The following is a 12,867-nucleotide window of genomic DNA, read 5'->3' on the forward strand; positions in this document are numbered from 1 at the left end:
TAAAAAAAATACAAAAATATTTTTAAACCTCGTGTGGGACATGTCATTTAAATGTAAATTTATTGTTTTTAAATCTACATTTACACAAAAGGGTTGTTTTTATTTTTTCAGAAAAAAGGAAAAAAGAAGAAAAAATTACATTGTGTTTGTAGCTTTGCGGGGAAAATTTTCAAGTATAACAATAAAATTTATGTAATTGTATGCCCTATAACTTTAAAAATATCCTTGAAAGGTTACATAAAAAATACGAATTTTTTAATTAAATAAAGTGTTAAGATCAAGTTCTGATGTGTTATTTAAGATTTTCAAAAAAAAAAAAATCAAATTATTCGCTCTACAGCATTGCCTTGGCGTTCTCGATTGCGAGATTCCTACTCGAAACTAGGTGTTCGAAGGCTTGATTGTTGAGGCAATTGCAAACCTCTTTTTACACCCTAGCTTCCATCCACCCCGGGATTCGAACTGACGACCTTTGGATTGTTAGTCCAACTGCCTACCAGCGACTCCACCGAGACAGGACCCAGGGAGACGACTCCTACACCTGGACTGAGCTAACGACCTAACCTTTGATTAGTCCGGGGCCAACATTTACTTCCCGTCCGACGGAAGGCGTGATCAGACAAATCTCGTCTCGAAAAATGCCACCGGGACCGTCTGGGATCGAACCCAGGCCGACTGGGTGAGAGGCAATCACGCTTACCCCTACACCACGGTCCCGGCTTATTTAAGATTAAGATTTTATTAAACATACAATTTCCCATAAAATGACATGTCCCAAGATTATTTATAGTTGAGTTCCATTGAATTGGCAGAGGTTTTAAAATTACCTTATATTTTTTATGAAAAATATGTTTATGGCTTGACACCATAAACATATTTTTCATAAAAAAATGCAAAGTAATTTTAAAACCTCTGCCAATTCAATGGAACTCAACTATAAATAATCTTGGGACATGTCATTTTATGGGAAATTTTATGTTTAATAAAATCTTAAATAACACATCAGAACTTGATCCGTCCCTTTGATACCAACAATTCAAAATATCAACATTCCATGCTGCAAATTATTAAAGACAGTGCTAATACATTTTTATTACCATGGTGAAACGGGACGTCAGTTCTTAGACAACTTCTGTTCAACTGAAAACAAATTCAGAACTCCACAGATTGCTTGCTATCTTTATATTTATCGTCTGCAATACACAAAACTGTTTGTTACGGTACTTTCTCTAAAACTGTTTTTAATAACTAGTGTCGTGGAGTCAAAATGGCGGTGAAATCGCATTTCACTAAAAACGAAAATCATATTTAAAATGTTATATGTCAATAGCATACATTGAAAATTCTGACATCTTTGGCAAGGCATACGACTTTTATTCAACGATTCATAAATCTTGCCAGTTTGACAACCCTTTTTATGTGATTGTAAATCCTTAAAAATACAAATGTATTTATTTAAGTAAAAATCTGGCTAACATTCCAAATTCACAAACAACAACAGATTTTGGCTTTTCGTTTTTGGAAAATTATGATAGATATTGTAAGTTTTAAGCGCTAAAAATACTTTACTTTACAAAAGCATTCCACTGTTTCTTCGATCAACTCTTCAACATCTTCTTGAGAGCTAAATCGATTGCTCTCGACTTTCCACTAGCATCTTTCAGAAGGCCAAACTGTTACAGATCTTAGTAAAGAAAAAAAAATAACTTCTTCACCTCCTTCTCAAAAAAGTTATCACCACTTTATCCTCCTCCGCCAAGACATCCGAATCTTTTGTTTTTGCTAATTTTCCCAAATCCACTCCACGAGCTCATCGTCATCATCTTTATCCTGCTCAAGTGTCGCTGACATTTTAATTAAAAATTTGTGCTGAAAATTGCCACAGATTAATTCCTGGGGAAGGCAACTCCCCGAGCTCGAAGAATTTCGGAAGTTGATTTATTCGCGACAGTTCCTAATTGCCGTCATTTCTTTCCCAGAGCCACACTCCGGTCTGGACTTTCTCCGCCAACTTCATCATGCCAGCGTTGCTGGCGTGGTGGTTTGATCAATTGCCGTCATTCAGGCGACGGCGTCATACGACAAACTTAAGGGGGTTCGTTCGCACGCAGCTTTTTAGAAACTTTTGCGCGTTCGTCAGAAAGTTAGGGGGAAACCAATAATCTCTAAAAGCTCTCAAAGTTTGCAGCAACAAGATGGATCGCTTTTCCGGAGTTGACCGCAGTAAAACACAGCCAACGTGTGTGTGTGTGCCTTTTTGGTGGGGTTGTTTATGGTTTAATGATACTTTGTGGTCGTAAAGGAATTTTGCCCCCCCTTAACCATATGCGGCAAAAGAATGACGTCGAGCACGAGTGGCACTTTCTTCGGTAGGAAATTTGCGTTCAGAAGACATCTGCCCGGGCTTACTTGAGAGATGGAGAGCTTATAAATCATAAAAGTTTAGCCAATTACGACGTCAAAATTTTCTAATGTGCTCCATCAAAGCGGAATTTATTGCATTTTCTGCTGATGCTGGAGCTGATACGGCTTTTGGAGAAGAGTTGCCGTTGCCACGGGCTGGATAAAATTTTAAAGGACAGATTTGGAGACAAATTTGCTTTTGAAGCTGATTAGACGCAGATTTTGTTGCGTATAATAGAGAAAATCTAAAAAAGAAAGTTACAAACAACTTTTTTTTTCATTCACAAAAGAATCTTTGCATTCCCATGAAAGCAAGACATCATTTCCTTGCAGCTTACCAGACAAGAAAGGAATTTTCCCATTTAACGAGTTTTTATTGCATGTATGGTCCCAGCACTCGAAAGTCGTCGTCTTGTATTGATTTCCACATTCACCAGACCACAACGGGTCAAAGCAGACGATGGACGACGATGGAACTGGACCAGGATCAGGATGCCGTTTCTTTGCTCGAACTGGCTGCAGGCGCAAAATTCCCATTAATTTTGAAGCTGGGATGAAATGCTCGTTCTACAGAGCACAACCCAAGACGAGCTTTATTTCCGGCAGCATTTCTTGCATATTTCCAACGTGACACAGACTCCGGCGTGTATGTGAAAAATTTTGTTGGTCGTATGCTAACAATATGTTGCACTGCTGGAATGGCACGTGGAGTCTGAGTGTCATAAACTCATTTTGGCAAAATAATTTGGTTAGGGGAGTTGAAGCGGGAATAAATTAAAATTTCATTACAAGTTTGGAAAGAGATATTACAATTTTGCTGCAAATATGATGCTTTAATTAAACAGCTATCACAAGCTTTGCTGGAAAATATTCTTCTTTTTTAAAACGGTTGTACACAGTTTGAGTTAAGGCCAATGCAAATATTTTTCAAAGTTTTTGTCCCTAGACTCTGGACGGGGTCGAGGGAAGGGAGGCACAAAAAATTAAAATTGGGATAACAAGCCATATTTTCAACATTTGCCATAAAAAAGTGTTTTAAATGCATTTTACACTAGTTCTGTTGTTTTGCAATTATTAGTTTTCAAAAAATGACAAAAGCAAATTTAAGCGAAAAAAAACTTTTTGCGGTGCTGTACAACGATAATTTTCAAAAATTAAAAATTTGTTTGAAAAACTTTTTTAAATATTTGTACAAGTATAATGCAAAAAATCTTGAAAAAATCGAATTAATTTTTACAGGAAATTTTTTTACAATAATATTTTGTATAACCTAAGTGGCTCTAAAATACGCAATTTCAAATTAATCACTTTTTGCTAACGAATATGTTTGGTTTTTCAATATTAACAAACTTTTGTGAAAGTTTCATATTTTTCAATCAATTCTTTGGTATTTTGGCACCATTAATTGAAATTTCTTTAGCATTTAAAATTTTAGAGATAAAAAACAGGATTTGAACATGGATTACTCAATAGGTAACAAGAAAATATAAATCTTGCAGCCTATGCACTACACCATGGATGTCCAGGAATGTCTATTTTTTTGAAGCGGTGGCGGGCCGGAAATTGAAAAGAAAGCAAACTGTTGTTGTCAATTACAATAAAATTTACTTATATCATTTTGTAAAACAAATGATTATATGATGTTTTTCGAGTTTCTTTAAAAAATGAAATTCATGAAAAAATATAATTTAGCTTTTCGATTTATTGACCCACTTGGGACATTTTTTTTAATTTTTCAAAAATATTTGCAACGATCCTTATTTTCAATGTGAATAATTTACTTACTATTTAAATAAGAATTTCAAGTAAAAATTTACGCTTGTAAGTTGTTCTGATAAATTGCATTATAAATTTTCTTACTATTTCTTTTAAAATATTGATTTTATTGAAGTTTCTCAAAAAGATATACTTTAATTTGAGTAAACGCAGCTGAAACAGTTAGAATTTTTTTTTGAAAAAAAATAGCAATGATTAGAATTAAATTCATGCAAAAAGAATACCGTCATTAGGGGTGACATTGGGTCTGGGGGTGAGATTGGTCATTCAAAAATGCTGAAATTTGCATGACCCATTATCACCTCCCAGACCCAATGTCACCCCTGATGACGGTAATTCAAATTAATTTAAAACAATAATATGTAATAAAAATGACAATAGTAAAATCCGAAAAAACACATTGAATTTGCAACATTTTAATACTGGAGTGTAAATCAAACTAATAAATGTGGGTCATTCCAGGTCAACTGAGAACACTTTTGGACTCGACCTTCACCGATTTGGACCAAACTTGGAGGGAACGTTTATCTATCGATAGTTAACAGAAATCCCAAGTTTGGTGCTGATTGGACCATCCCTCTATTTTTGGCACCGCCCTCTTTTTTGACGATTTTCTAAAAAACTTTTTTTTCTTTTAATCATAACTTTGCAACTATTTGAGCAAAAGACTTTCTACAGGTTGCATTTTATAGAAAATTGTCCAAGGAATTCGATAAAAATAAAATTTTAACCCTTAAATGCCCATTTATATTATATTTTATCGTTTTAAGTATAAAAATTCCGTTTTGACCAATTGCTTGTATTTTTATTTGTTTTATTTTATCACCATCGTTTTTCCCGGACAATTTTACATAATAATCAATGTAGACTTCAAACTAAAATGAACTATTGACGAGATACAGCGATTTTACTGCAAAAAGTTTGATTTTGCGCAGCACTCGGAAGTTCATGGTGTACTTTTCAACAAAAAGGAATGAATCTCGCATAATTTGGTTTTTATATGTGAGAAACTTATTTCGGATTTGAATTCATAGGACAGAGTGCAGTGCAAAATCAAACTTTTTTCAGTAAAATCGCTGTATCTCGCCAATAGTTCATTTTAGTTTGAAGTCTATATTGATTATTATGTAAAATTGTCCGGGGAACACGATGGCGATAAAATAAAAAAAATAAAAATATAATCAGTTGGTCAAACCTGAATTTTTATACTTAAAACGTTAAAATATAATATTAGTGGGCATTTAAGGGTTAAAATTTTATTTTTATTGAATTCCTTGGACAATTTTCTATAAAATGCAACCTGTAGAAAGTCTTTTGCTCAAATAGTTGCAAAGTTATGATTAAAAGAAAAAATAGTTTTTTAGAAAATCGCCAAGAGGGCGGTGCCAAAAATAGAGGGATGGTCCAATCAGCACCAAACTTGGGATTTCTGTTAAATATCGATAGATAAACGTTCCCTCCAAGTTTGGTCCAAATCGGTGAAGGTCGAGTCCAAAAGTGTACTCAGTTGACCTGGAATGACCCATGTTTATTATTCAATTGTTGCAAGAAAATGTAAAAATTTCACCTCAAGCTTATTTTTTTAATATAAACATTCAACTTATTTAATTATTTTAACAATTTCTCAGTGTCACTTAGCAAAAAAAAAATCACATGCAAAAGCATGCACTTCACCTTCGTCAAAATAAATACTTAATATTACACACTGCATGTACATTTTTTGCAAACACAAAAAAAGTTGCCACCGACGAGATTCAAACCCAGCACCAACAGTAAGGACTGGCGCCTTAGCCCACTCGGCCATCAGACCGATGAATAGCTGTAAGGATAAACGCATATATGAGCTTGATATTTCGGTCAAGTAGGTTTCCCATACTGATGGGCTACATATTTCAGGGTGTAAAATCACATAAAATTGCATGCAATATTTATTTTACACCCAGGCCTTTTACACGCAGCTGGATTACTACTTTTTTTGCTGTGTATTCGTTAGATTTGCAGTGTTACATTCGAACCACTGTGAAATTTCTTCCATTTTTCAATAAAAATATTGTTTCAAAAAAGTTTCAGAGATTTTTTATCATTTGAAATTTCAGTATACAATTCACCGATTGGGATAAATTAATTTTGAAAATTTGACGATGATAGGCTGAAATTTCAGTAAACCAATTTTCCAAACTATTAAAATTTCAACAAAAAAAAAGTCAGCTTATTCTGGTGAAAATTCAATAATTTTTTTTGTCAGTTTGAAAGATTTTTTTGCTGAAGATTCAGCAAGCGTTTCTGGTTTTTCAGCTATCATGATTTGACTTGTTTGCCATTAATCCCAAACCTTAAAAAAATAACAAGTGGTCAGCATTGAGGCATTTTCTTTTAATATATTTCTTACCTTTGTTCCTTAAGATCACTATAAAATATTTCAAAACCAAACAAAACACATCGAAAGTTTGATTTTCACTCGGCGGCATCCACATAGAAAGTCATATCTATGGATTTTTTTTTAAAAAAAGGTCCTTCATTCAAGATTTTTAATTTTTGCTTGTTGGGTGTTTTTAAACCCACCTTGAGTCAGGGTTTTTCTAAGAACACTCAAAAAGCAAAAAAAAAATAATTTTTGTTTTCAGGACCTTTTAAAATAACTCCAGATATGTTACTATGAGTTTGACAGATTTACTGTGTACACAGAAAAAAAGTTGAATTTTGGAAGGTTGAAAATTTAATTTGTAGAATATTACCTCTTTTTTAAGTAGTTTTACCGGTAAAAATATGTGTTAAAAATGTGAACCTGATAAAAATTCACCAAAAACTGATGAAAACTCACCAGTTCCTCACAATTACACTTTTTTTTTACACAAAATCTCCATCCCCTGATGAGAAGTACCATTTTTTCTTTGTATTGATTTTTCAACAATGATATTTTTTCAATGCCGATTTTCAGCTAAAATGATGTTTGGGAAAATGAAACGTCGGTCCATTTGCGTAAAAGAAGTTTTGGATAACTCACAACACATAACCTTCGGATGCCTATAAATGAGCAAACACTTGAAACAGAGACCACAAAAAAACCCGGGGGTCGTTAAAGTGGTTTGCTTTGCATTTTTGTTTACTGAATCGCATTCAGTTATTTAATTTGCTGAAATCTTAATCCAAAATATGGTGTGCAGGATAAATTTATAAATTTTTGAAACATATGTTTATAACTGGAAATTGTAACAAAAATTATCAGATCTTCCAAAATATTTTTTGCTGTGGTGCCTTTCCTTCATAAAATGTGTTTATATTGCAATAAATTGACAATTTCAGACAACGTTAACCTTTCAATGCCTATAACTCAAAAACGCATCATTTTTTTTTTGTTTTGATAGAAAAATATGTCGTTATTGATTGCAGATTTGATTTGATCTCAATATGAATTCTTTCATTTTGTATGAACAAAATTTCGAGATTTTCAATAGTTTATTTTAATGTTCATAACAGATTTTGCACCATTTACTCAAGTGCTACAGATGCATTGTTTGGTTCCACATAAACATATCACCAAAATTGAAAATAAAAAAATGCGTAATCATATGGATTGTGTCTGCGCTGAAAGTTGGGCAGGTTCGCGGTATCAGATTGAGAACTATCGCACAAGGATTATTGTAGTCAATTTGATCTTGTCCACAGAAGATTTCAATATTGAACAATAAGCAAAATACCATTCAGACTTCGCGGCTTAATTATAAGTGGACTTAAATCTATCTGCTCACTTTTTGCCATTTGACGCCCCCTACTAAACATTGCGTTCCAACTTGAATCCTCTTCTAACCTAAACATTACAATAAACAAACAAATGCACAATGCTGACTCGGCAAATAGCTTTCCAAAAAGCTGTTACCATTCACAGAATGGGCACTTTCAACTGGAACAACCCTCAGGGAACGTTTCCCACTCCAAAAATACCAAAAATAACTCCCCGACAAAACGCTTTCTCGCTCCACAAACAACTGCTCAATTTCAACTATCCTAAAAGCGGGGTCCCCGAAAGTTTTTGCGTTCATAACCAAAACCGTTCAGGGGGAGACATTCCAACTCGTTGAACTGGAGCGCATTACAATAGCCATTGTTGTTTCTCGGAGGGAGGCTGCACGTTGTCATTGTCAGCTGCCTGGAATAGGTTAAGAGAACTTCTTAGCACCCCACCCCTTCCATTCCTGGGGGATGTAGCGATACCAATCGAAGACGATAGTTGGAGCGAGATGTTTGTTAAGTGATAGGGTATTTTAACCATTAGTGGACCCCCTAGTAGAGCCGAAGCACATTTTTCACAAATTGTCAATATTTTAAGCACTTTTTCATAACCCTTTGTACAAAACAATGAAATCTGAAGTCTTTTGAACAATTTTGACTATTTGTTTCATCAGTTATTTGTTTTTGAGCAGAAAAATAGCCATTTGAAAAAAAAAGTAATTTTTGCCTGTTATGGACCCCTTTTTCCTATAGTGGACCCGGGTCCATAATCCGATTGTGGACCCGGGTCCACTATAGGCAAACTGTTATTTTTATACCAAATTCAACAGATTTTTGATGTTTTGATGCATGGTGTAGGTCTAATGATAGATATAATGAATAAAAGATGGATTTTGCTCGCTTTTCATCATAAGCAAACATGTTTTGTTTACAAATTTGGCTTTAAACAACGAAAACACCTAACAGACATTTAAACACATTTATTTCCGAAAAAGATCAGAGAAAACGTTTAAAAAACTTCTTTAAAAATAAAAATTATTTAAAAAAGTAATTTTGATGCAATTTTGTCCATATTAATTACATAAATGGTTGACCGAAACCAAACAATAGATTTGTTTACAGTTGCCGATAAAACCACGTACGTTTATAAAAGAAAAGTTTTGTTATTGATTTATTATTATAAAATAACATTTCAAACTGCAATTATGATGCTTCAGTTAAGTACAATTAACTCTAGTTTTGATTAATTTTAAATTCTTATGGCTTCAGCATTTTTGATACATTTAACATGAAAACAGCTATATTTATACTCATAATTGAAAAAATATGCATTTAGGTTGATTACAACAAGTATTTATTGTATGTTTAAGTGAAACTTTTGCTTAAATACATAGTTTTCTTCATTTTTGAAGGTTAAATTAACAGGGGTCCACTTTTGGAAAAGTTTGGATTTTCGTTGTCCTATACTGGACCCCCATAGTTTTTGCTAGAAAATTGAATTTCTTCGCTTTATTTTAGAAAATATCCTTAAACTTACATTACTTCGACTTTCTGAAGTTAAATAATCAGTCAAAAAATGATTGGATGGTTAATTCAATCATAAAATATAAATTCTGTTTTGTTGTGAAAATGCTAGTGGCCATGGCTGATTGCAGATGTCGAACTCAAAACACTTATTTTGGTGAAAAGGACGATTCAATGTCAGTCAACATTGTTTTAAATGATGCTGAACATGCCAAATAAAAGATTTGTAGACAACAACACGCTTAAAATTGTGATTTTATTGAATTTTTCATCAAAAACCCTTCAGAGGGTCCACTATAGGAAAGGGGTCCACTAATGGATAACATACCCTATGAGGCAAAAAAAAAAAGTCTCAAGTGACAATGGGTTGCTGCACATGCACCGACACCAGGTCAAGTGGTCAAGAGGATTAAGAAAGGGAGGGGAGAGCTTTTAGCTGATGATCGTTGGCTTGTCTTGGTTCGGGATGCATTCGTGCTTTTTTTATCAATATTGTGAGTAAAGTGGTTCTTAAACTATGGTGTCATTTGTGTTGAGTAGACTAAATAAGGAATTTGTTTTCCTCAAATCTATTAAATCTTAGGTTCTGAAAAAATAAAAATAAACATATAATTTATTTTTCAAAACAAAGATGAGAACCTCTGCCACATCAAATTCTCAACAACGATCTCAAAATTAGTTTTTGCACACTGTTTACTAGGATGTAACAAAAATGACTTTTTGGCGGGCATTCAGGGGTTTGTTCCGGTGGGCATACTGAGCCCAAATCCCAAATATGAGCTCGATTGGACGTAACAGGAGCTGGCGCTCCACCCTTCAATTTTAAATGGGATTTAACCCGTAAAAAAAGATTTTTTCAAAAATGTCAATTTTTGAGGCATTTTGGCCACTGAAGCGTTTACCAAAAACATAATTGGCGTGTAGGCCAGATCCTTGCGCATCTTTTGGTATATATAACATTGAAGTTTGGAGCACCCTGGAGCTCGGTACAGACCTTCAAAGTTTGGCATTTTTTCGAAAAATCGGTCCCAGCAAAATCAAATGGCGTCTCGGGCGTCGCGAGACGCGACGCATATCTTTTTTGCCGGGGCCGGTTTTTCGAAAAAATGCCAAACTTTGAAGGTCTGTACCGAGCTCCAGGGTGCTCCAAACTTCAATGTTATATATATCAAAAGATGCGTAAGGATCTGGCCTTCACGCCAGTGATGTTCTTGGTAAACGCTTCAGTGGCCAAAATGCCTCAAAAATTGACATTTTTGAAAAAATCTTTCTTTACGGGTTAAATCCCATTTAAAATTGAAGGGCGGAGCGCCAGCTCCTGTTACTTCCAATCGAGCTCATATTTGGGATTTGGGATCAGTATGCCCACCGGAACAAACCCCTGAATGCCCGCCAAAAAGTCATTTTTGTTACACTCTACTGTTTACCCTCCCATTAGTATGCATTACGCTCTGGGTCATAACGGAGAAACGGTTTGTCGTTTAGTCAAAAAGTCGAGAGTGTGCGCTTCAGTTCGGGGGACAAATTTTACGATATCCTCCCCGTTTTTGAGGAATTACTCCCAAATCATCCCTCCCCCCAGCTGTTATTTATAGACTCACCGTTCAGTGCAGTGATTTGATGGTTATCGGGTAGCCGTGGTGGCCGGATATTGGATCGCCCGGAAGTCCCGGCGGAACCGACAAAGGGGAGGAGGCCCACGAGGGATGCACGTGCTTCATTTTCCGCTGAGTACGTATACAGAGGAAGCTTTCAGTTATGGGGGAGTAATCGAGGAAGAAGGAGAGGAGGAAATTGAAGACTTCAAGTGGAACATCAAGAGTGTGGAAATTTTTAAAGTATGTTCCGGGTTTTGCAAGGATTTCACTGTTGAACGCTTTCGGTGTGATGTAGTGGTGCGGGTTGAGAAGTGATTTGTCGCGACAGGATAATTGATGGAAAATTTTCTCTTTTGCGTTGCTGAGAGATCAATACTGTTGAAGCTTTGGAAAATATCTTTAAGAAAGAAGAGGTGAAAAAAATACAAAAATAGTTTTGAAAATTCTGCCATTTTTCATTTCTCGGACAATTTGAGACACCGTCTGTTGTGTGCTATCTTGTGACAACGACCATTTAGTACTATTCGAGAAAATCGATTTTTAATGTTTGATGATGAATATTTTCAAAACTATTCAAAACTGTGTAGAGCCAAACTTTTTGAAGCAATCGGTTCGTATACTATCGCTTAACAAACGCTCAAAATTTCAACTAATTTGGTTACACCAGTTAAAAGAAAGTGTGCTTTGATAGAAAAATGGTACTACGTGTCACAAGTGTGCACAGAATTCCCATACAAACTAAAATAGGCTTAAATCAATAGTTCAACTGACTTAATCGATATATTTTCAAAAACACAAGATTGCATTGCCTTCAGAAAGTGTGTATCAACATAAAGTTGTGTAAAACAAGAAGTTTTTTCAACATTTTCCAACAACATGTATGACGTATCACAAGTGTGCACGATCATTTTGATGATAAATTGGTCTATGTCACAAGTGTTTATTGCGATATCCGGAAACGGAAGCGAGTTCCCAAAATCGGGTTAAAGCATCTTGTAGTGTTTGTTAAGTATAGAGCAGTTCTCTACGGAATCAGTTTTTTTTCTTTAATTTTAATTTTCGTATTTTTTAATCCGGCTGAAACTTTTTTGGTGCCTTCGGTATGCCCAAAGAAGCCATTTTGCATCATTAGTTTGTTCATATAATTTTCCATGCAAATTTGGCAGCTGTCCATACAAAAATGATTTGTGAAAATTCAAAAATCTGTATCTTTTGAAGGAATTTTTTGATCGATTTGGTGTCTTCGGCAAAGTTGTAGGTATGTATATGGACTACACTGAAAAAAAATGATACACGGTAAAAAAAATTGGTGATTTTTTATTTTACTTTTTGTTACTAAAACTTGATTTGCAAAAAAACACTATTTTTATTTATTTTTATTTTTTTATATTTTTTAGAGGACATCAAATGCCAACTTTTCAGAAATTTCCAGAATGGGCAAAAAATCTTTGACCGAGTTATGATTTTTTGAATCAATACAATTTTTTTTGAAAAAATCGAAATATTGGTCGCAATTTTTTTTCAATTTCAGTTTTTGATGTAAAATTGAATTTGCAATCATAAAGTACTTCAGTGAAATTTTGATAAAAGGCACCGTTTTCAAGTTATAGCCATTTTTATGTAACTTTTTTCAAAATAGTCGCAGTTATTGATTTTTTAAAAATATTGCCCATGTTTGCGTACTTTTAAAAAAATGTTTTTGAAAAGCTGAGAAAATTCTCTATATTTTGCTTTTTCGGACTTTGTTGATACGACCCTTAGTTGCTGAGATATTGCCAAGCAAAGGTTTAAAAACACGAAAATTGAAGTTTTCTGAGTCCCACCCAAACAACCCACC

General features: G+C 34.4%; 1 protein-coding gene across 1 annotated transcript in view; it reads left to right on the forward strand.

Annotated features, from left to right (window-relative positions):
* Positions 1-12,867, forward strand: part of LOC6052885 (band 7 protein AGAP004871) — a 307,921-nt gene that overhangs the window by 235,916 nt on the left and 59,138 nt on the right. The gene's annotated exons all lie outside the window — the stretch shown is intronic.

Source organism: Culex quinquefasciatus, chromosome 3 (genome assembly GCF_015732765.1).
Source record: "Culex quinquefasciatus strain JHB chromosome 3, VPISU_Cqui_1.0_pri_paternal, whole genome shotgun sequence".
Taxonomy (NCBI): Eukaryota; Metazoa; Arthropoda; class Insecta; order Diptera; family Culicidae; genus Culex; species Culex quinquefasciatus.